The sequence below is a fragment of the Odontesthes bonariensis genome, chromosome 20 (assembly GCF_027942865.1).
Source record: "Odontesthes bonariensis isolate fOdoBon6 chromosome 20, fOdoBon6.hap1, whole genome shotgun sequence".
Lineage (NCBI taxonomy): Eukaryota > Metazoa > Chordata > Actinopteri > Atheriniformes > Atherinopsidae > Odontesthes > Odontesthes bonariensis.
Genome location: NC_134525.1, coordinates 6,733,898 through 6,757,608, shown reverse-complemented (window position 1 = coordinate 6,757,608; position 23,711 = coordinate 6,733,898). Strand labels below are relative to the sequence as shown.

General features: G+C 39.5%; 1 protein-coding gene across 1 annotated transcript in view; it reads right to left on the bottom strand.

The window, feature by feature from the left end:
- LOC142369986 (cadherin-12-like) overlaps nucleotides 1-23,382 on the bottom strand; it is a 113,684-nt gene extending 90,302 nt beyond the window's left edge. The window contains exon 1 of the mRNA XM_075452405.1: nucleotides 23,025-23,382. The gene's annotated coding sequence lies outside the window, so the exon portion shown is untranslated. The remainder of the gene's footprint in view (nucleotides 1-23,024) is intronic.
- Between the last annotated feature and the right edge of the window lie 329 nt (nucleotides 23,383-23,711).

Genomic DNA, 23,711 nt, shown 5'->3' with positions numbered 1-23,711 from the left:
TACCTGTTTCTATAGGATATTTGTTGCAAGCTCAGATGGTGCTGCAGCCTCCACTGCTTCAGTGTGAACAAGGCAAAGAAAGTTTTCACCTTTTAAAGAGGGTGCCAAAGGACAACACGAGGCAAATAAGACTTTGACTAGACACGTCGTCAGGGAGGTAGTCAAGCGCTTGTGATATTATATGATTAAATTGTAAAAGACAGCAATATGTAAAACTGCTTACAGACTTTCTGCATTGCGGGACACTGGATGGTAAACTCGGATTTACCAACCTTGAAAACCTTGATAATTTTTTTCAGATTTAAAAGTATATTAAAGATCAACCACACAATCACTGAATAAAATATATCTCACCACCATCACAAAATTTAATAGTGAGACTCAAAGTTCAGGAGAAACTGCGGTTGAGAGTGAACTATACATTCATTGAAAAAAAAAATATATATATATATATATATATATATATATATATATATATATATAAATATATATATATATATTTTTTCCCTTGAAATGCTAACTCTTTCTAAAACCTGACACAGAGCACCGTATAAACCAGGCACAGCGTTATGGGTGGGCCTGACGGGCATAGGCCCGCCCACTTTTCAACTGGCCCACCCAAAACCTTTCTTCCGAAAAAGAAAAAACTTTTAATGTATTTTAATGTTGTCGATAATTATTAAAAATCAACAAATAATGTAATAATTTGTGCGAAAATAGTCTAAATGTTTTTTTGTTTTTTAATATTAAAAAGCTGGTCACGTTGATGTTTCTGCGCAAGTTCAGAAGACAGTTAAGTTTGGGATCGTAGCTTGTTGGTTGGCTGTAATGCTAGGCTAGCTCCAAGTGTGAGAATAATTTCCAATGTAGAACAATGTCACAGCAGTCATTGTTTAGATAGATACGTACACGGACTGTATCGGAGTCATCACTGCAACCAGGAGATGAGGGAGTGCTGAGATCCACAACACCTGCTAGCACATCTTCCTCTGTTCCACCCCAGGATGCTAATCTGGCTAGTGCGACCAGCGCTGGTGCTAGTGCCTCTGCTCCTGCCTCCTCGCGAGTGGATGATGATAGCACTGTGTGTGGATCTGTCTTCTGTGGATGAGCCAGCAACTCAACCAGTGCTTAAGTATCCGGTCACAGTGATAGGTGACAAAGCAAGGAGTTTCTCCACAAACTGGTATAGCAGATACAATTTTCTTGAGTACAGCATTAGGAAGGATGCAGTCTTCTGTAAGATGTGCCGGCACTTTCGTGAGCGGGGCAGGGAGGAGAAGTTTAGCCAGACTGGATACCGCGACTGGAAGCACCTCAATCACGCTTGTTTAAGCACTTAAATAGCAAATCGCACAAGTTTGCACTTCTAAGTTGAACAATTACCGGCTATCAATGTCTGAGCGTGGCTCTGTCATCCATCAACTCAACAACACAGATGGCAGACATCATTGAAAGGAATCGCCAGCACATCAAAGTCATCCTGGACGTTCTCATCACTTGTGCCAAACAAGAAGTACCCCTGCGTGGCAACCGGGAGAATGATGAGGTAAAGAACGCAGGTTCTCTGTGCCCGATGGATTGAACTGTCGGGCAGTGTTGATCTATAGGCTTATTGTTAATTTAAAAGAATTAAACACAGTTGTGAAATATTCAGCCTCATGTTATACGAGCAGAACTGAAATATGTTTTAGGGAGATATTCCTGACCATTTTTACTATAGGCCTCAGGTCTGAGATGCGCTAAAGCCATGTTAGGTGTGTAATGGAGATTCCAAAGCGCTCTTTTTGCTCAGAACCAAGGAGAGCGATCCCAGATAGGTCCGTCCGCACCGACACTTTTCACAATGCATCAAAATATTTAAAGAGCAAGCTATTAAAATCTCTCTTATTATCTATCACAGATAATATGACAATATATTTGCCAGTCATTTTTTATTAGGTTAAACAGTGATTTGATTTTTTTTTAATTATTATTTAAGGCCCACCCACAATTGGTCTGGCCCATCTAAAACTGAAATCCTGGTGCCGTGCCTGAATAAACTGTTAATTATTTCATTGTTGGAAATGAAGAGACGTTATTCCTCGTATATGTTCCTCGTATACTTCCCGTTAAATGTTCATTTGGCAACACATCAAGAAAGACTATAGCCAGTCAAAAGTTTTAGTTTTCAAGCCACTCCATGTCCCTTGTTCAGCAGGCCACAAAACAGTGTTGATTACACTTACATTTTTATTGGGTGGAAGATATTCATTAATTACTTAGATATCTGCTCAAGTTTTGCATGCAGGAAACCAATCAACACATCTTCTAATTAAAGTATTGAATTGTGCAAATCCAGCCGTAAGTTTCAAGGCAATAGAACAGCACCAGCTGACTAGATGATGCAGTTATTTAACTGACATTACACACAATAGGCAGTTAGAAATCTTATATGTTGCAGAAATGTATCTATTTTTGTTGCTGTTGTAAATTCATACACCTACAGAATATACATTCAGCCCCATTGCTCCGTTTTTGCAACTTAATTCCCTGTGTTAAACCAACTTAGTGGTGATCCACCACAATTAATTTGTGCTGTCTGTAGCAGATTATCCAAAGCAGCCATCTCAAATTTTGTAGTTTTGTTTTCTCTTAATCTACCCCTGAGTGAACATATTAAATGGCTTTTCTGACCCTCTTCAGTCGTTTGAATAGCTGGAATGTGTTTGAAAAACAACAGATACACCCTACGGTGGCCTCTTAATCACAGCCAAATGGCTTTTACCCATTAAAGCGGTTTCCTTCTTCTAATTACCCTGATCTAATAAGTGCATGTGCTTGCTGTGACAGACACATATCCAAACTGTTATGACTGTCATTACCCGGCCGCAGCATATTTCAGCCAGAGCAATTCCCAGTTTTGCCTAATTAGACATTGCTAAATGTTAACAGATAAAGCCTGGGCGAGCAAGTCAGTCTGTGTTTAGATTTACACTCAGTCTGAGCAGATGGCAATAAATTATAAAAAAGAGCAAGACAGAGGGAGAAAAAAATGGGCTGAAGCGATCTCTGAATTCCCGAGAAAGAACCAGCCAGTCCCACTTTCCTGGCATACTTAAAAGGGTTTGTATTCATTCTAATTCCAATTGTGGATCCGCAATAATGAACAATTCCGACCCCTCCCACTTCCTTCCTTCTGTTTATTTTAATTTTGCTGGTTATAACCTGACATTCAAAGCTGTAGATGGCTGTTGTAATGTAGCATTTTATATTCAATATTGTGATAAAAAGCTTTTCATCCAATAACGGTCCTCAAATCAAACACAGCCTCTCTGTTGTACTTATCACGTTGATGCAGTGGAAAGATAACCAACATTTCTCACAAAGTGCCTAAACTTCCCTGAGATTTACGCTAAATACATTATTTTAAACATGTACTGAATACGCTCTCTGAACTGTTCACTTTAAGGAGTCACAAATGAATGACTTGTAAGTATCTGAACATTGTTGCTCGCTGAAGCTTCAAAAGACCAACATTTCAACTTCTGCAGACAACTGAATGCTAATATAATCCGGCACTAAATTGAAGTTTGTGTTGTACAACTAGATTAATTCTGAAAGAAATGAAAAATGAAAGCCTTTAATACAGGAGTAAGATTTTCCAAGTTTAAGAGATGACGGCACTGCAGCCCAACAAGGCGACTAAGTATGAAATAAGTTCAAGCTGAATTCATTTTCTCTTACTTGTTTGCAGTTCCATCTCTTTCCCTTCCACATTCATGGCTGCAGTTGAGGTCTCATCCAATGAATGGCTTATTATTCGATTATTTGAACATGTGTAGAGTGCTGGTGCTACTTAATTAAGTGGCACTGATACTGTGGAGCTTACTTCTTCGAATGGAGGGTGAGGAAGAAGAGAAAACAAATTGGTATGAACTATTGACAAACAATGTGATGCTCATGAATATGAACACCATGTAGGTAAATACCTCATGTGACTACGTGACTGAAATATAATGGATTTAGCTTTTTCCATGTCTCTTGTAATTATAAACATGTACTTATGAGTTATATTGTGCTAATTTATCCTGTGAGGCCTTAATATTCAGACAGCATCGGTAACATAAACAATGCTTCATGTTGATAGCTTTCATTATTTGGCATTATCAGTTCATTTGTGGAGCACATGGAGAAAGGGTAAGGTTAATAACAACAGTGGTGATGACAAGTGCTTTAGCCAATCATACAGATGCATACAGAAGAGCCACTTATCATAATAGCCTTTGTTTCTTTTAGTTGAATATGCTTTCCATATGTTTGAAAGTAGAAATTTGCTGGTACTGTGTAAGTTAGATGGATTTTGATTCTATTTCACGTGATTTCATACCGATTCTACCTGAGTGTTTAACTCTACAATTTCATTCAAAATACAACCACATTAGTCTCTTTTGCAGAACAAGATTCATCGCTATGGTCTTTCTATTACCGCAGTAATCTAAATGCAAATTTTAACTGTCCCGTTTTCCACCAGGATGATGCTCCTGGCACAGCATGTGCAGCAGAATTGAGCTGTGTTTCCCTTCTCCTATTCTGTTACTGTTACATGGAAATTGAACTCCAAATGAAGACTGCTTACCATGTTGACATGTTGTAAGCGAAACCGTCACTAATTGAACAAAAATGGTGCCTTTTGGTCCAATTTTGACATACGAATAGTTGTTCTAAACTTGAGCCTTCAGAGGATAAAAAAAAATCTTTGGATTTATTGCATAACAATGTGCACTCACTAGTCGAGTTATTGATTACCGGTGTACTATGATACAGATGATAAAATGAGAGTTTGATAACATTAAGATTTGTGCCTTTTAAATAAGTGTTCACCTGTAATTCACCTGATAAGAGGCATTTTTACTGTTGACATTAAGACGTGCTTCACAAGGTTTTCCACTCTGAAGACTTCACTTTCATGAACTTGGATTTTGGAAACGCAGTGCGATGCTACAGCTATCATCTCTGCACTGATATGGATTGGTGGCAGTGAAGGGCTAAATCATTCCCACTGCCCCTCTTGCCCCATCATCAATTTTCCCTGCATGGATGTAGTCCTGAGTGACACCTGTTGTGTTTCTTCCTTCTTTCTCCTCCTCCTCAGCACTGTAAATACATCAGCACAGGAGCTGAATGTGCCTGTCATTGTGCAATTCTAAATCCATGTGTTGTTGGTCTGATACCAATTATCTTCCTCTGCATGTTGCTACTTTGGAATTGCTTCTCAATTGTACTTGATAATTGTGGTCAGGGGTGCTCGCTGTGGCCTTTTTTCATATGTTATTCATTAGAGAACTGATGATATCTGATCCATATCTTTACATTTTGTTTTCAAGCTCTTGCGTGTGCCTGAAATTAAACCCATCTATTTCTCATCAGTCTATGTCACCAAGTTAGTCTGCAACTCAGAAATAGCGTTCAATTCACCCCAGTTATTTCATGATTGCTTTCTCTATATTAATACATTTGAGATGTCAAGAAATGTGCTTAATCATACAAAAAGTGTTGCAGAAAAGGTCAAAGTAAAATACCAGATCTTGGTCTGATCTCGGTTGGAGAGGACTGGGCTCTTGTGTTTGACCTTCAAGAAAATGATCATCTAAATACAGCAATGCCAATTTTTAGGTAATAACAGACTATTTAAAAAAAAATCAGGTTCTCTCTTTCAGATTTAAATGACTTAGACTTGTAAATTAGACAGTCAATGTTTTCCATCCCCTCTGTTAACAAGAAGGCTGTCTGAAAATATTATTTAGATGGAAATCCAGCTTCCTCTTCCAAACTTCTAGTGTGTCTGTGTTATCCAGCAGTAAAAATCTCTTTTGTTCAACTTCATACGTTCATTTTGATTACAACTGCTTTCCGATTGCTACTTTTTGTGTATGTGCCTGAATTAAATGGTGTTCTTCAGCGACTCTGTGACAGAATATATAATGGGATCATCACTTTTTTAGGGTTGTGAGTCTTGTGATACATTGGCTCTGCTGTGAAAGTCAAAACTGTTTTAATCTTCTCACTTGTGTCAAAAAGGGAGGAATTCGAATAAAGATTGACCTTTCCTTTAAAACAAAGAAGAAGAACGCGAAGGACCGGAATGAAGCCAACTCTTTGGGTGCTATTCCTGATGGTAGAACTACCTGATAAGAGACTATTGAGTGCAAAGACACTCTCTCAGTTGAGGCTAATTACATATTTCACAGTCTCTGGTGAGTAATTGTACTGTCTGGGTATTGTTTTCGGAACTTAAACTGGGGTTTTAATGTTTAAGCTAACATTTTGGCATTTTAGTAGATGGAGGCAACATAAGAACAATTTATTAACAATTTTGAAACATCATACATTTACTGGCCTGATGTCTTGATCACATTAACCTAATTTGTCAGCTTTTTTTCAATAAATCATATTAATTTCACATAATAAAACCTTTAAGTGGAGTCCTATTTGCATTATTTCAGCCATTTTGCAACCTGTGAAATCAGCAGACTTAAATATGGGTATTAAAGGTCAATGCTAACTTATTCCTTGTATTTATCTAACTGAGCTTATAGTTGAATACAGTATGGAAACTGTCTCATTATTAACTGTCGACCAATTTGAGGAGACATTAAAGGAATCACCCTTCATCTTTTATCTGTGTTGGACAACATTGCAATCCTCTATACTGGCGGGCCAATATTGTGCCATCTGATGGGTAAAAATTGGTTATTACAATTTAATAACTTAGAATGATAATGATATCTGAAGCTACATCCTGCATTATCTGATAAGCATTTAGAATAAATAATGCAGAAATTCAGTGCAGAGAAAGGTCTGCTTAATTATTTAATGACTCAAATTGAGTGGTGCAAAAATAGATGGACCAAAGGAGGATAATGGGATTACGTCTCCATCACAGCTTTCTATTTACCTTACAACCCACTGATTTTCCTCAATTTCATAATTGGAGTGGTCGCAAATGAAGAGAAAGATGTAGAGTTACTACACAAATTCCACTGTAATCCTGGCACACGGAGCAGTATATTTGCATTTAAATTTATTATGCAGAGCTGTTGTGTACACGGGTTCAGTGTGACTTTTAATTACCCTGTGTGACAGAGGGCGGAGCTATTGATTGCTGCCGCATTGATTGAATATTGACGTGGCATTTTATTTTAGTCAGTCGGCACAGTCTCCAGAACAAAAAAAAAAAAAAGAACAATGATTTTGACCTGATAGCTTCATGAATTAAGGTTCACAGAGGTGGATTTATGCCATTTGAGATCTATGGATCAAATATATTCAAGCTTATGTTCAAGAAACTCCATGTTGACGATCATGATATCAGGACATTGTGTTGTGTGCCCCTCTTGTTGAGTCAAAACATAAAAACTGTGATCATAATTCCTATAGTCTCTGTTTGGGAGAACTTAAGTATACATGATGATTATGAACAATTTAGAGAAGGAAAAAAAGTCAGTTTCAAACAAAGTCTGCATGTTCAGCAAACTGCTTTCATGCAGATGGAGCCAGGCCAAGTTTTCTGTCAAAACTGTGTTCGACGCCAGGAGTGGGCCAGTATTAGCCAGCAATATGAATCTTTACTTGTATTGGTTTTAATTGGTTTAATCCGGACAAGTTAGATTTTCTCAACTCTGCATTTTTTTTTTATAGATTTTACATTATGTGGAGTGTGGATAGCTAAACAAAATGCCTCTTGGGTCTGAAAATCAATAATCTCTCCAGTTCTGGGTGTCAGACTGTTGGCACGGCACATTTTTGTCTCAGGTGAGATTGTCTCAGGTTTATTTGATAAGTGACAACAACTCTTTGGTAACTGTGTGCACTTTTATTACCCTTTCATCTCATCCTTCCAATAAAACAACCCCTCCTAAGAAGTGAAAGGAAACGTGTTCAGAAAACACCGATTTTCAGCCAGACAGAGTCTGCATGGCTGATCGTGGTGCTCTATGTCTTGCTATGGGGGTTTGATGATGCCTGTATCAGGGAAAGTAGGACTATGTCTGCGTCTTAAAGCATTGAGGTGTAATACTTGCATCCTATAATTCTGACTATATCTGAACCTTACAGCATGAATAAACATGTATTTTCCCTCTTGTTTATATAATCATACACTACATCAAGGAACAAGGAACTGCTCCAGTGCTGTTTTGTGAAAACATTTTGTGGAGTACAGATGCCAGCTGATCCACTCTTTCTTGGAAACATCTGCAGGCATCGGAGCCAAAATGAAGCATGATATACAAGCAGTCATAATTTTCGAATGGGATTTATATTACTTTGGTAGGCTGAGAACACTTCTCACATTTCAGTGCTGATCGTCAGTTTCCTGTCTCGTGTGCCTTTATGAACTTATCTGGAAACCTTCAGAAGCCAAACTTCTAGGGACATCCGTGCAGCAGAACTGTCCGATACACACATGTATATTTTTGTTCTTGTTGTGCTCACATAAGCAGTTACTGTGAAATGCTTGCTTTAATTTTGTGTGACAGTCTTATGGATGAAGCCCGTGGAATTTGATTCATGAGACAACTGTTTAAACCGAATTTTTGTAGGCGGCTATAAACTGATTTTAAGTAAGAGCAACATCCTTTCGTGAGAGAGATAAAAGATGTACTGTTATTCGCCGTGGTACTGAGATGTTAAAGACACATATCTTATTTATTCTTTATTCATACTTTATCTGCAAGGTATCTTTATGTACCTATATGTGGTGTGAGCCATATGGAGAATATCATTTCAGCATGACGGTCTGGCTTTTCCCTTTTATTGGAGCTATATCCTTGAAATGAAACCTCACTACAAATCACTCTGAACCTAATTTCATTAAACTTTGGGTTTTGCCAAGTCAGTGAACCTAAAATGAAGCAGTTGAACTCTATGATCTCCAGTCTCAAGGGGAGGAGGGTGGTATCTTATACCAGATTACCATGCCGTGGCCACCAGTCAACCTCAGCTCTTCCTCAACTCACTCAAGTTGTTTTTTTGTTTTTTTTTATTCCTGTATGTTGTGTATTTTCTGCTCAACTGTGCTGCAAAATAAAAGTAGAATATGAGAGACAAAGCAAATATTTCATTCATGACGTTATGGGTTATTAGACACAGAGAGTCACATTAAGCTGAGTCTCATTATCGGAGCAAAGATAAAGTCAAAAAGCATTAGGGTTGGAGCTCACTGATGTATAGTTATGATCATCACATTGGTTACCCTAATGGGTGTTTGTGTTTTCAATCTATTTATGTACTAGTCTAATGGTCACGCTCGCCGCCGTGTCTGTGTGTACACGTGTTCATGGCTGCAAATGCCATTTTGAAATTGAATAGGGAGTATCTCAGTGTGCCAACTGTTTTATGTAAGATGCGTTTACACACAAACAGAGGAATAAATCTTTCCACAAAAGCCATTCATTGACTTTTCCAGTGTTGGAAAGCCAGTGTTCGTATCACATTGTTTCTGCTAATGGCCTATCAAGCACATTGCACACACTGGAAATTTGTTGCAATAATGATCTAATTAATTAATGATGATCACAGTAATGCAAGTAGAAGAGAGTGTTTAGGATTTTGCCTTAGGTGGCTCTCAGTGACCACAGCATGTGATATAATGATACGCCTCATAGAATCCCATCTACCTCCCCTTTAGCAATTTTCACTGCAAGCTATTGATGTTTGCAGCGTTGAACTGTGAACTGCTGGGTGATATTACTCGCAGATAAGTACCTGCGAAAAGGTCCACTCTAACCTGTGCTACCTTTTGTGCAAATAAGAGTTGGCTGCTCTGTGGGATTATCTCTTTGAAATGGTTGGGAGCTCCTTTCTTTGCCACCTCCGTTGTCTGCTGTCATCGGACTCTGATTACCGAAAACAATATGAGGCACAGAGCTGACAGAGAGCATTAGGAAAGGCAACGATGATGTGCTTTCAATTAAAAAGAAGTAGGGAGTTTTTTGTTTGTTTTTTTTTACCTTGGAGTCTCTTTGCTCAGGGTGCCTGCGTGGCCCATACATTTGATGCGTGTCTAAAATATAATACAGATTGTATCAGCAAATAACAAGCCAGTTGAATGTTTCTTTATTTATTCTTGGATAATCTGTTCCTTTGAGAGTTTCTGTCTCCGAGCAGATTTTGACTGTCATGCCTCTCCCACTTCTCGAGATTCTTCTTTTTTTTTCAGGCTGTCAGGCTCCTATCTCAAATCACAGAAAATCTAATGGACCCTCAACTGAGCCCAACTGTTAAACTGGAGAGATCTGACCTCTAAGGCATTTAGAAAGCTGTTTAAGCTGCAGTGTTTTTCAGCACTTAGTTATGTGAGCTATATTTCCAGAGCGTTTAATCAAAGCATCGTTGAAGGTGTGACACAGTAGATTACTGTTCCTATGCATGTACGAGAGGCACAGGTCATACAGGCATAGAACATGCCACCTACCTCGCCTACATTAGAATAGAACAACAACTTAAGAAGTGAATAGCAGAATTAATCAGGGCGCCTCCTATTAAAACAAAAAAGGCTTTCAGTATGTGGTGTTAAAGAAATTAATTCATATTGTTTATTTGATTAATATTTAATTATTTCAAATTTCGAAGGCTACTTAAGGTGCTGTCACATTGGGCTCATCAGCATTTGTAATCAAGCATCACAGTTCAATATTATTAGCCTCAAGCAGGGCTGGAATAATGAGTCAGCCAGGTAATATTAAAAGGTGGGTTCTTTCAGGCTCTCAAGTGACATAACTGCCTTAATCAAACAGTTATCACACAAGAGGCCAGGGGGAAGGGAATAATGAGAAAGCAATATCCCAGATTAAGAATGAGCCTTTTCTGTAATGGCTCTGTCTCCTTGGTTCAATGGTACATAATGGCACAGCATACAAAACTGTAGAAAGAACTTTTGAGGATGATGCACTGCAGCGTCATGGGTCACACTGATGAGAAGACGGTGGAACGCATTTATTTCATGAACTGAGTGGAGGAGTAAATGTTAGAGGAGCAACTGTTGCGTGTTCATAAATACAGCGGTTCGTCAGTTTGAGGCAGGAGGTTAATGAAAACCAATAGAATATTTGTATTCAACTGAAAAGAGGATATTTGCTGCATAATATATAGAGGAATGCATTTGTTGACATTTAGAAATGGGAACCTGAAGCTGCATTGGTGGGGTTTTAAGAATGATTATTCGATATTTCAGATATTATAATATCTTTGCTCTGTGTGACAACAGTGGTGGCCCTAAAAGTCCCGCAGGGAGGAACTTTCTCCCCGCTCTCTTTCTATTTGTAGTTCATTCTTTGCAAGCTGTATTGAAATATTGAATAGATCGAGTCAATGGGTATAAAAAGGCTTATGAATAACTTCACATTCTGCATTTTATCTCCTCTACTTTATTGAGTTCCAGTTAGCAAGTAAACTTTGAAAAAGCTATTGCTCTAACTGGAGAGGATTAATGTGAATTTCTTAAGAATGGGTAAATCTTCTCTGGAAAAATACAATCTGTTCATTCATAATTCTTTGAGGTGCAGGGAACACAAAACTATCATATACATAGCTTTTTTTTTCAAAGCTATCATTTACTGCAGGCTCTACGGTATGCACATATGTATGCTGAGGGAATGAAGGGGAAATGCTTTTTTGTCTTTGTTTCTATACTTGGTTGCATTTTTCTGACTCTAGTCTTTATCTCAGCATGTGTAGCTGAGACAGAATTCAATAGACAGAATCCAAAAATGTGTCTTTTCAGATACACTCTGTTTATTTCAGTGTGAAAAGTAACATCAATAAAATTCTAAACAAACATGTGAACCATAACTTCAAAACCAGTTTGCAGTTGTTTAGGTTCCTCTTGTGCCAAGAAAATAGCTCTGACCCCTCAGGGCATGTGCACAGGACCTCTGCTGAGGGTTTCTATGATGCCTGGCACCAGGACACTGGTATTGGACGAGGCCTCTGTGGGTAGTGTTTGTTCTGGCACATTGCTCGATCGGATTGGGATTTGGGGAGTTGGGAAGCTGGGTCAACACCTTAGGCTCTTTGTCATGTACCACAAGCCATTCCTGAGCAGTTTCCACAGCGTGGTGGGGTGCATTGTTCTGCGGGAGGAAGTAGCCGCTATCAGCGAGTAGTGTTGCCTTGGGGATGTGTGTACATGGTCTGCACCAATTTTCAAGTGGGTGGTACATTTAAAAGTAACATTTACATGAATGCCAGGACTCAAGTTTTCCTTGCAGAATTTTGCATACCAAAGAGATTATCACAGTTGTTCTCCTCAGCTCATGTAAGTGGTTTCAATATTGTGCCTGTACAAGTTAATATGTGATATGTTTTAAATGACTAGAAATTGCTTTCATTTAATGCTGGAAAATGAATCGAGCATAATAGTGCCAAACGTATCTCAGTGACAGTCGGTTGCTTAATTGCAAAAAAGTCCCTACCCATGGATTTCTATAACGCGGGGAAAAAGCGATTAGGTTTTGTTGAACAGCTACTGTGAGGCATCATCTGCCTAATGTGGTGACTCTGTGCTGCACCCTTTTCCAGCAGCTTCAACCATCAAATCACGATTTCCCCCGAGCAGCTGTTAATTATGTAATTCATGTTCATATGATAAGATAGCAGATCATCCATGCACTTCCTGAATGAGTCTCATGTAGCAGTTATTTGTCTTTTTTATTCTTTTTTACGTGGTTATCATGAGCACCATGTGGAGACGTAATCACCGCTCACCCCAAAACATCTGCAGAATGTTGTAATTATGTTTCTTTGAGGTAAAAGATAAAGGGATTTCTGCAGGAGTGAAGTACACTGAGTAAATCTTTGTACTGCTGTTTGAACAGCCTTTTATACACATTCTGGCTTGTTGTAACTGTACTGCATGCTGTTTATTTTCTATAAGGAAATTCAAGTTGGTAACCACACATTATGCTTTCTAAACTGTGATTACTAATCTTATCTAAAAAAGTATCGCTGACTACACAGAAAATAACTTTTGTAAATGGTAAATTGTCTGCACTTCCTGTACTTAATGCATTTTAAGCTCATAGGCTCCACAAAGTGCTTCATTATGCACTTTCTATATTCACCCATTTACACTTAAACACACATACAGTGCTTATTGTACATTACACATTATACATGCAATGTGTTTTTCCACACAGTGATACACTCGTAAGCATATATTTCTAAAGGTACACTTTATTTTGGCTGATATTTTACACCAAGTGCTCAAGATTACAGAACATTATGAGTAAAAAGTACCAACTACCTTTTAGCGGGTTGTATGTGTCATGAAACAATTCCTACTGTAGCACAACATTCTAAAAGTATTTTTGATTCTGGTAATGGTGATGGGGTGATTTCTGTCCATTTTTTTTTTAATTGTTGACACCAGTAAAGGATGGCAGAGTCTGCTGGTTGTTGGTTTTCACAAGCTTTAATTTGAGCTGCTTTGTTAGCTTTAAATTGGGGAAGTTCAGCAGAGAGAAGCTGTTTTTAAAAGTTAAATTAAGTTTGTTGCACCAAAACGTTTTGACGGTTCTTCTTCCACAGCGTATTGTCAACGTGCAGATATTAAAAACTGAGAGCGTTGGGTCCTGCTGACTTGCAGTGAAAAACCTCCACAGTGAACACACGCTGTTGTGTGAGTCACGTGTGGCTGTCGCTGTCGATTTAACTAGCTGTTCATATGATGTGTTCAATTTTGCATAAACACTTTTAAAACAGATTTGCAACAGCATCAGAAATTTGTCTCCTCACTTTTTGCATTTCCCTGTGAGGTTAGTGAGCCTTTCCCCACCAAACGTTGGTAAAATATCCAATGTCAAACATAAAACATCCACTTTTTTAAAGACATGAGTGGATTTCTTCTAATTAGTTCAATAAAAGCAGTGCAAGGGATGCTTTTTGTTCCTGAAAATACAACACTATTTTATCAGAAAACAATCTTAGCTTTAACAAGGAAAATATGTTTTTGGTCATATTGTAACATAGGTTTATGTAGAAAGAAGTGTTAGATTGTAATTTATCAGCGGGGGGGGGTTACTTACAATTCCTACATACAGATGAAAAACAGAAGACATGAATCCCTGTATAATTTCTGAAAACATTTCAAAAGTTGTGGTTTTAAAAACTTTATGTTGTGCCTGTACAAGTTAATATTGTACAGGCACAACAGTTATTGAGTTATTGTTACTAAAACATAACTCAAGTGATGTATAGCTCTGTATAAGAAAGAAAGATTTGTCAGTCCAGAGGATTGTGGAGACAATTGCCGCTTTCGGACTGTAGGAACCTTTGGCAGTTCTAATAACCTTTTAATCCGCGGGGCCGTTTTCTCCCGTGTTCGGACATACAGGAACTCGGGGCTTTCTCCCTTAGTTCCTATAACTATTTAGCTCCTTCTCCAAGGTCGGGTCTTTTCATAGTTCTATAGAACTAATCTAACGGAGGTGTGTGGTGGTCGGTAGCTACGCCCCATGTCATGCTATCACGGCTGAAATGTCTCCTCATATGACACAGACACAACCAGCGGGTGTTTAATAAGTTAAACTTACACTGGTCTCATTTGTCTGCAGCGCTCTGCTCTCCTTTCTTCCTTCATGAAATGAAAAAGTATCGTCTCCTGACTCTCTCTGTGAGCTTTTCCAGCCTCGATTTTAGACGCCTGATGTGATTGTCCATGATTAATATCACCATCATGCAGACCATAAACACAGTGGCCTCCCCGCTCTCCATATTAGCTTCTTGGTGGTGTTTTTTTTACTCTCATTACTTTTACCGTTTTGTTTTGTGTTTGAATGTAGCGCTAAACGGCTAACAAGTCACTGAAGCAGACGGCTGCGCGCGGCGTATCAGTCCCTATCAGGTCCCGACTCATGTGCGAATGCAGACTGAAACAGTTCCGCTGGGGAAGGATAGTTATCAGAACGAAATTCGAGGAGGGTAGTTCTGATAACTACTTTCTTAGAACGGTCTGTCCGAAAGCGGCTAATAAGAAATGGGGGCTGGAGACGGCCTTGCTTGCAGAGGGGCGACTGAGCACATAGTTGTTTATCTTCTACACAATGAAGTCAACGGACTTCTGCTCATCAGGAAAACTCAGCAGGCAAGGTCACAGCTGTCAAATTCAGAGGCCCGAGCCTTTTGGGCGATGGTTTCAATTTAGCTTTGTCTTACTCATAGCACAGCTCAGATGAAGTACCATAAAACAGGACCCTGGAAAGTTCAATAGTGTGTCAGGGTACTTGCACTTTGATAATACCTGGTATTAACAAAACACACATTAACACTCTGAGACACAGGCAATTTAACACTTAATGAGGCAGCATACATTACAACATAAATTTTCATTAAAGTAGTCGTTCATCCTGAGAAATGTTCTGTGGTAGTAAATTTTCATTTTCCAACTCAGTGATAATTCAACAAGATTCAATTCAATAAGATAGTAAGTCTCATGAAATACTCATTGGGGACCCTCAGGAGGTGACGTACCGTCTTAAACCTTAAACACGGGCTTAAAATGTTGGAATGTCACAATGAACAAAACCTTAAGAAGTGCATTGGATCATTTTAGATACATGATGTGGAAGGTGGTGTGGTGCCCATGCTGCCTGTATGGTCTAACACATGCAATACCCACAGCCCATCAAAGCTGCAACTACTGGGCACAAAACTAGTGGAGAATCATTGGCATCCACACTACCATGTAATTCCAAATAACCAAACTATTACTAAACATTGCTACCCCATTATGTGCTCCTGTTGTTTTTCTTTATGGCCCTGTACTGGTCCATATTGCTACCTGGCTCTTTACAGCAACCATTTCAAGGTAGGATGGATTTTTTTGTTTCTTTTTCATACCAACTAAACCTTGGAATCATTCAAATTCTTTGATTCAGATTCTCTCATTTTCAAATGGTTGTCTTTGTTTTTCGTTCTGTTTCAAGCAAATTAAAGCCATGTTTCTATTCTCCAGAGTAAGGCAGCCTTTTTCTTTCAGTGTGCTTGCAATGCACATCACCTCGATGTATGTGGACACATCTGTGATGTCTTCTTTTGGACTGTAGAGTATTCCTCATCTCTGAACCTTAGACATCCATACCCAGGTGAACCAGCTGGGGTTTATCAAGCTTAAACTTATGTACAGGTAGCAGTACACCCGCTGCAGCTCTCCTGATCCAGTCATATTTAAGCAACTTGGGTGGCCTTAGTGGTCGACTCAGTGGCCCTAAGCCCACTGGCCCCAGTGATTCGCAGCATGTTTACTTTCGTCTAATTTTCTCTTATTTTGTCTGTCTATCTATCCATCTTTTTTCTCTTTCTTTCTTCATTCATTCATTTGTAATAAAAAAAATGAGTGAAGCCCCCAACCAAACCTTACATAAAATAGTGGTAACATTTTAAATGCTTAATTACATGTAATAACCAGGTGATTAACTTTTACTGTTGGCTATTGTTGATTTGAATCTAAAGAGTAACTGTAAATTCATTAGAAATCATTCAAGTATGGCAGATAAATTCAGTGGCCTATATAGAGTTGACTGTCTGTGAATCTGATTATATCAACAGTGAAATAAGGAAGTGAGGACTTGCTGTCTCATACTTGGTCACAACTAAGAGGTGCACAACTCTTGTTGGGATCCATTTACAGGTAATCGCAATATGTTTCCTGAATGTTTCTTCACTCTTTTCCCCTGATCCTCGCGTCCTCTCCCCCAAATGCCGTGTCCTATTCATCACAACTGCTGCGCACTCCGAAGAAAGTGCGATCATGCTGACCTTGAGGAAGTCTTGATCATAAGAAGACTCTCCTAGGCCAAGATCCAGGGTCTGTCAGGATGATTTCTTATTCTATTTAATGGAAGAAGTGCTACGCTTTTATGATTTTCCTGGTTCACAGTTTATATAAACCATAAGGGCAGAACAGACTTGAAATGGTAAGCTGTTAAGTTAAAAACCCTGTACACAAAAAAAGATGTCCTTAAGAGTCACAGTGATTTAGGTGCAGGGGAGGCGAATGGGTAATTTTATGTTAGACCGGCACTCTTCTCAATGAAAAAACTAAGAAATAGTCAACAGTCTCCCCTATCTCCCTCAGTGACATTTTCCACAGGTGCATTTGTCTGAAGATAAGCATGAATGAATACAGAGGGAAGTGTTTCTTTGTCCTTACGCTCTCACTGGAGAGCACACTTAAGAGTAGGATTGTTTTGTTCCAACAAAACGTTTTTTTAATGGACTTAAATCTTTTTTTTGCAGGATAAATATGGCAGAATTTGTACTGAATTACTGTCAGTCTTGTAATTGATATAGTTTCCTTAAAAAAAAAAATCTGCGTTTTTTTAGATCATTTCATTTGGAAATAGTAGAAATTGTGCGAAGGGAATTGATGACAAGGCTATTTGCTCTTTTTACCACGACATTTTACTGGCATTATTAGCATATCTCTCTGCTGCCCATAGCTCAATAAAGTCTGAGGAAATAGTATTTTAAAAGAGACCCAGTTTAGTGTTTGATGAATTAAGCTTTGTGACTTTTTACAGACTTGTAACATTGCAGACTCAAAGTGGAACTTTGACCTCATCAGTAGTAAGCAAATTGACTTATAGCCAAATTCTAATATATGCTCAGATCATGTCAGTAATGTAAAAGAGCAGACTGGTTGTCCATGTCCAACTGAGTTCAGCGGTAAGCTTTAGTATCAGCCACCTGCTGCCATTCTATTCCACTTGGTAGAACAGAGGCCTAATACTCTGCCTCGATAATAACAGAATGAGACACCACATTAGCAACTTCCAGTTGTACATATTTCAAATAAAACTTTAGCACCTATGCAAGCCATTCTTTCCACACAGACTTGGAATAATGCCCCAGCTATTATAACTCACATTCAGCACTTCGTGTGTCTATATCCTCCATCTTCTGTCAGTTTGTTGGCACACCTTTAGCTATTGAGCAAAGTTTTCTTTTACCACCATAAATCTTCATTCTGTATTCACCAAAGTATGCTGGACTGAAAATACATGAATATAGTGTGAGGTACTGTGATAGGATTACTGAACAGAAGGGAAATAGACTAAAACATTCATGCTGCACACCGCATTAATAGTAGTCTATATGCCAGGGAGGGTCGCCTGCTCAAGTGTGTTAAGCAAACCGGGACATGTTATGCTATGTGAGAGGTACTTCACAGAAAGTTGGCGTCTGCAGCACAGGGAATTGTGTCATTTAAAGACCGCCTTTTTCCTTTTAATGAAACCAAGATGATTTTGGATACGCATGAATATAAGGGAACATTTTATGTGACATATAATAGAAGATGAAATAAATTTCAGAGGCTTCTGGAAAATAGGAAAAAAGGAAATGCTTTTGCCGACATATGTATCCCAAAGAGCAGCACAACCACTGCTTTTTTAACTTGGGACATAACACAGCGTATATTTAGCAACAAGATGTGACCATATGGTGTCATGTTAAACCTTAAATTGCTAAGTAATCAGCAGTGTTAAAGGAAGGTTCAAGATTACACCCCCTCCCTCTCAAACAAACAGATTATAAATGTTTTTTTTTGAGTGTATTAGTAAATATTTAAGATGTCAATTTATGACAGAATGACTCAACTCGTCAACCAAAAAACTTTTATCGGCTTTAGTGTTGATATTAAAAATGTTTGATTGAATTTTTTGCTTTTTGAACTAAATATAACAGTAAGTATGAGTAAGTGTGTGTTATGGATTCTTAGAGATATGAGTAATCACGAACAGGAATAAAATGCAGATGAAATGACAATCGGAATCAGTCATTGCAGCTGTAATGTCAAGCTCTATAAATAGCACTGCAGCTCAGTGGTCATCTGATCATCACTGAAGGATTAACTGATGGACTGCCACATAACACACATGCTGAAGTTCTGAAGACCCTTGCTCAAATGAAACGTGTATTGACCAACCAAGTGAAATTATACTGAAAAAGCACATATGAAGGGCCTTTAAGACATCTGCAAGATTTGATCAGTTAACCAGAATGGAGTATTCCACATTTGTTTTTACCTTACACTTTCTTGCAGTCCTGCTCAGCCCCTGTAATGAAAAGCCCCCTGGCACCCTCTCTAGAAATCATTACAATCTCACTTTACCTCTAGGGTCACTAAACTAATAGTCATTCACCTATGTGACAGGAAATCTTTCCCAAGTTGCCAATGGCGGCTGGTGAGGTTATGTTTAAGGTTGTGGAGTTGAGTCCAGCCAGAGATGATTGTTTATTGTTCGTATAGGTCCAGGTGATTAAGTGTGTGTCAGATCAAAAGCTTTTCATCACAAATGCAAAGGGTGGAGATTACACACAACCTCCTAATTGCCTGTTTTTTGTGAAACTGGCATGCAGTGAAAACCTGCTCTCCATAATACGGAAGCACAACAAGGAGAAACTTTGTAAACAGTAATGCGCAAATAAACACTCACCATCATCCATTTGTACCTGTGCCTATGCATAGCCTCGAGTGATGTTATGACCAAAGCTGCTCATGCTTAGTATTGGCTTGGAATCTGTGGTGAATTCCTCAAAGGGATGGTACAAATATACTCAACAGCACTAAAGCCCCAGGGTTGTTTAGATATTTTAAGACTGCATGCAGTAATCACAGTGTGTTTACTTTATTTATGAATTTTTGTCTTTTATTGAAAAAAAGGGGAAACGATGAGCTGACCTCACTCGAGAGAGATCTTTGAAAGGGATGGCTGTGAACTGAAATGCATAAAAGTGGAATTGTTGAACAAAAATATGTGAAAGCAGCTGAATAATGTCTAACTGCTGATGTTTTCCTTGAGCCCATATAACTGTGGGCATTCTAAGATAAGCCACAGCAGCGCTCAGATATGAGTAATAATCAGTGTTCAAACTCTGCACAGAGGAGTCTCGCAGGACCTGCATCACCTTTTATCTGACACAGAGCTCCACACTGAGCTCACTGCTTTTTCTTTTCATTGGGCAAAACAGTAGTGTCCTCAGTTTAAAATGGTATCGTCAGGTAACGGCATCCTTCCTACATCTATTTCCATCGCCGTTTCAGACAATATACGTACACCACAGGGGAAGTTGTATTAGTTTGCTTTCAAGAAAAAGGCTCGGAATCCGTAGCCTGCAGAGTGTGAGCTTTTACATCTGCAGGGTATTTCTACCAGGCAGGAAGGAATGCCATGTCTGAAAAACTGACAAATGAACACAGACAAATCTATATAAATAATTGCTAAGTGGAGTGGAGAGGAGTTGCCCATCATTCAGACAAGAAGCGTGTGCAATATCTCCAGGAGACTGAGAGTCATCCATCACTGTAAGACTTTAATTTGAGATGTTTAGGACTGTTGCTGATGATTGTCTGAGAGCCACGGAGGGCCTGGTCGTAGAGGTCTGCAGGGGTCTTCGCCAAATGTGGCTCGCCGTCGGAGAAATTGCCGCCTGACACAAAGTGCGTTACAATAGTTTCTTCTGAGATTGGCTGTAAGAGTGCAGACAGAACAGTGCAAATCACCGTCTGATTAGCATTCAGATGCTTGTAAGTGTGGAAGCAAGTTTCTGACAGCGTACTGCATCTTATGGCGCTGCAGTAATGCACAAAGCCAGATGCACTTTGGCGCTCACGCTCACGCACATACACACACACTCGGACACACCTCATTTAGAGCGGAATGATGTCAAAATGAGTCCACTGAGTGGGGGGCGGAGAGCGAAGAGCCCAAGGTAAAGGGAGTCAGGAGATCCAAATAATCTCAAGTATTGATTTCATTTAAGCACCAAGGCTCTTGATGGACACTCACTTAAAAATGCAGTGATAGGGTGGCATATCCGTATGACTGATCACTGGAGTTCTGCTTACGGTAAAGGCTGCAGACTACCTATAAATAACAGCTCTCTCTAATAAAACAGAGCAGCAGATCCGAAGATGTGATGACAGCTTAGTAGACGTATGTTGTAATTTACCACAGACCACTTAGACTTGCTATTAAATTTACATGGACAAAGTGCAGAGAAAGGTATAAGGACCTGGTTGACTTTTCATTGGCCTTGACATGTGGTCTTACTTTGGTTGATCTCTATCTGTCTGCATATGATGGAAAAGAATACTTCAGTTTGGCATTTCAAATTTTCTTCTGTTCGTATTTATTACACCCAGGGCTTAAAAATGCTGCTTAACAGGCTAAAGATTCTTAGGATCAAAAACAGTTAAGAATTTTAACAAATCTTTGGAAATAGAAGTCAATATGGAACAGTGTGTAACAAGGCAACGTGACCTAATGCTGTTTAGAGTTGTGCATTGTGATAGGAGACTATGCTCTGTCCTTTTCCAGGACTGTCATCTATCAAGGGCAGCGCTGAACATGTGCAATAACAGCAGACCAGATCCAGGATGCCAAATTCTGCCATTTATTTACAATTAAAGAAAATCTGCGAGTTATCAGAGCAAAACGTTTTCTTCTAGCTCTCCACATCATCAGATTGGGGGGAAATCATTGCCATCATATGCATCCGAGCCTATCAGTTTCTTCATTGTCACTTGATGACCACAAACATATTGCATGTCTCCTCATTTATGCCCTCTAATGCAGTTATAATACCTGAGTGGTCGGTGGCTGCATGCCCTGAATGCTCATTTTCTGCACAGTAGCCTCTGTGTACTCAAAGGGTCCAGCTTCTCTTTTCATCTGGAAGTGGACTCCTTGGAGCGTTATTTGATTATTCCAAAGCAGGTGTTTTCAGCTGAATGCTGATAAGAGGACTCGGTGCCTCTGACACTAAAGTGAGTTACATTAGATATGCCTAAAGCAGTGAAAGGTAAAGGGTTATTTATTTATTTCCTTTATTTTATCTGATAAGTATGAGATTGACTGAAAAGCTGTTTTAGAATTCACATGGCATCTCTATGGTGAGACTGCAATAACTTTGCACACACTGAGAATGGGATAGGAGTGATCTTGATTGCTCTTTCGGATTCACGTGGCTTCAAAAATCCAAAAAGTGGATTTAGTTTATCCTGCTCAACGTGGCGGCCACTTGTTCACACAAGATATCCATGCCTAATACAATTACAACTTTCAGTGGGATTACTAAATCAACACTGAAAAACATAAGCTAATAACACAACTCTGTATTTTTTTGTTCTTCTTCCTACCTGGCTCATCTGACAAAGCATCTGTTACTGTGTAACAGGGGGAATGTTGCATCCATAATCCCTTGTTTTTTCAATAAATCAGATTTTGAAAAACCTCTTTGATATCCTCACAGATTGTTCTCTAATCCCCTTCCTCACCACAAGAATGGTCCTAGTCTGTTATTATCTCTGATATTCACTCTGCGCAAACAAAAGGTATCCTCATGTGCCCGTGATAGAGCCGCCAGACCCAGTGTGCTTTTACTCTCAACACTTTTAACAGCATCTTGTTAAGTCTGTACAGAAGACTGTCCACCTGAAATAGAATGTTCATTTTCATAAGTGTGGAAGAGGAGATTTATTTATTTTTTTTATCACAGCTTAGATCAACTTGCCAAAAACCTCCTGACACACCATAGTGTGACTTAAAAGCTGCACATTCTTTCATGTGCAGATGAACTAAAAGAACACAGACGAACGAATGAGGTCAAAACAGTCAGTGTTTCCCGACGCTTTCTTCAGTCATCATTTCACGCCATAAGCCATGACAGAAATCACAAGAGGCATAGCCTGGCACACAACTGCCAAAGTGTCTGCGGAGCTTTGACTTAAACTGCATTACAACACTGTCAAGAACTCTAGCCGATTCACATTTCATCCCACTTAACTGGCTGATGGAAAGAAGTGTTTCAAGTGAAGAAGTGTTTGCCATTGAAATGTTGAGATCTGTCGATATGAAATATATATTTACTACCCAAACCAAGTGACTGTGGAGTTGCTGGGTAATAGTTCAGTTTCTGTAAAGAATGCGTGTGAAATGCAAAGAGACAGAGACAATAGCTCGAAGAGAAGATGCACTTACCTTTTAGTGGTAACTTCTGCGCAGAGGTGGAGACACTTTAATCCAAATTTTCACAGAATCAAACTGTCCTCCCACCTTTATGCACGAGCAAGGCTCTCTCCCCTTCTCTCCTTTTAATTCCTCCTCTCACTCAGCTTTCCTCTTTGGGCTTTTTCACTCATTTTCCCAGCTCTCTAGGTACACTTTTAGCACAAGCCGGACCAGAACAGATGCATATGAGCGTTAAGCACTGCGCAAGGTGCCAAGGCGGCAGCGGTAGCTGGAGAATGCACAGGAGCTGTACCAAAGTGGAGCGTGTCCGCACGGCTACAGAGCGACGACTGAAGGGGGGGAGCGAGCTATTGAGTGAGCAGTGGAGTGTGTGTGCATGCGTTAGAGAGTGAGTGAGCAAAAGAGGGCAAGTGTGTGTGAAGGAGAGAGGGTCTGCGAGCGCTGCTGGGCGCAGTGGTGAGCGACGGTCGTGATTGCATTGGCGCAAGGCAGAAGAGCAACCCCCCCCCCCCCACACACACACACACACTTCTTTAAAACCCCCACCCCCACCAGGTCCCCCTGAGCACTCAGGATCTTCATCATCAAGCAGATTAGAGCCAACTAACACCCCACCCCCATGCCCCCTAAAGACACACACATGCGAACAGACAGAGCAAGTGCTGTGCGCTGTGGTCACTGGGGACATTCTGATTG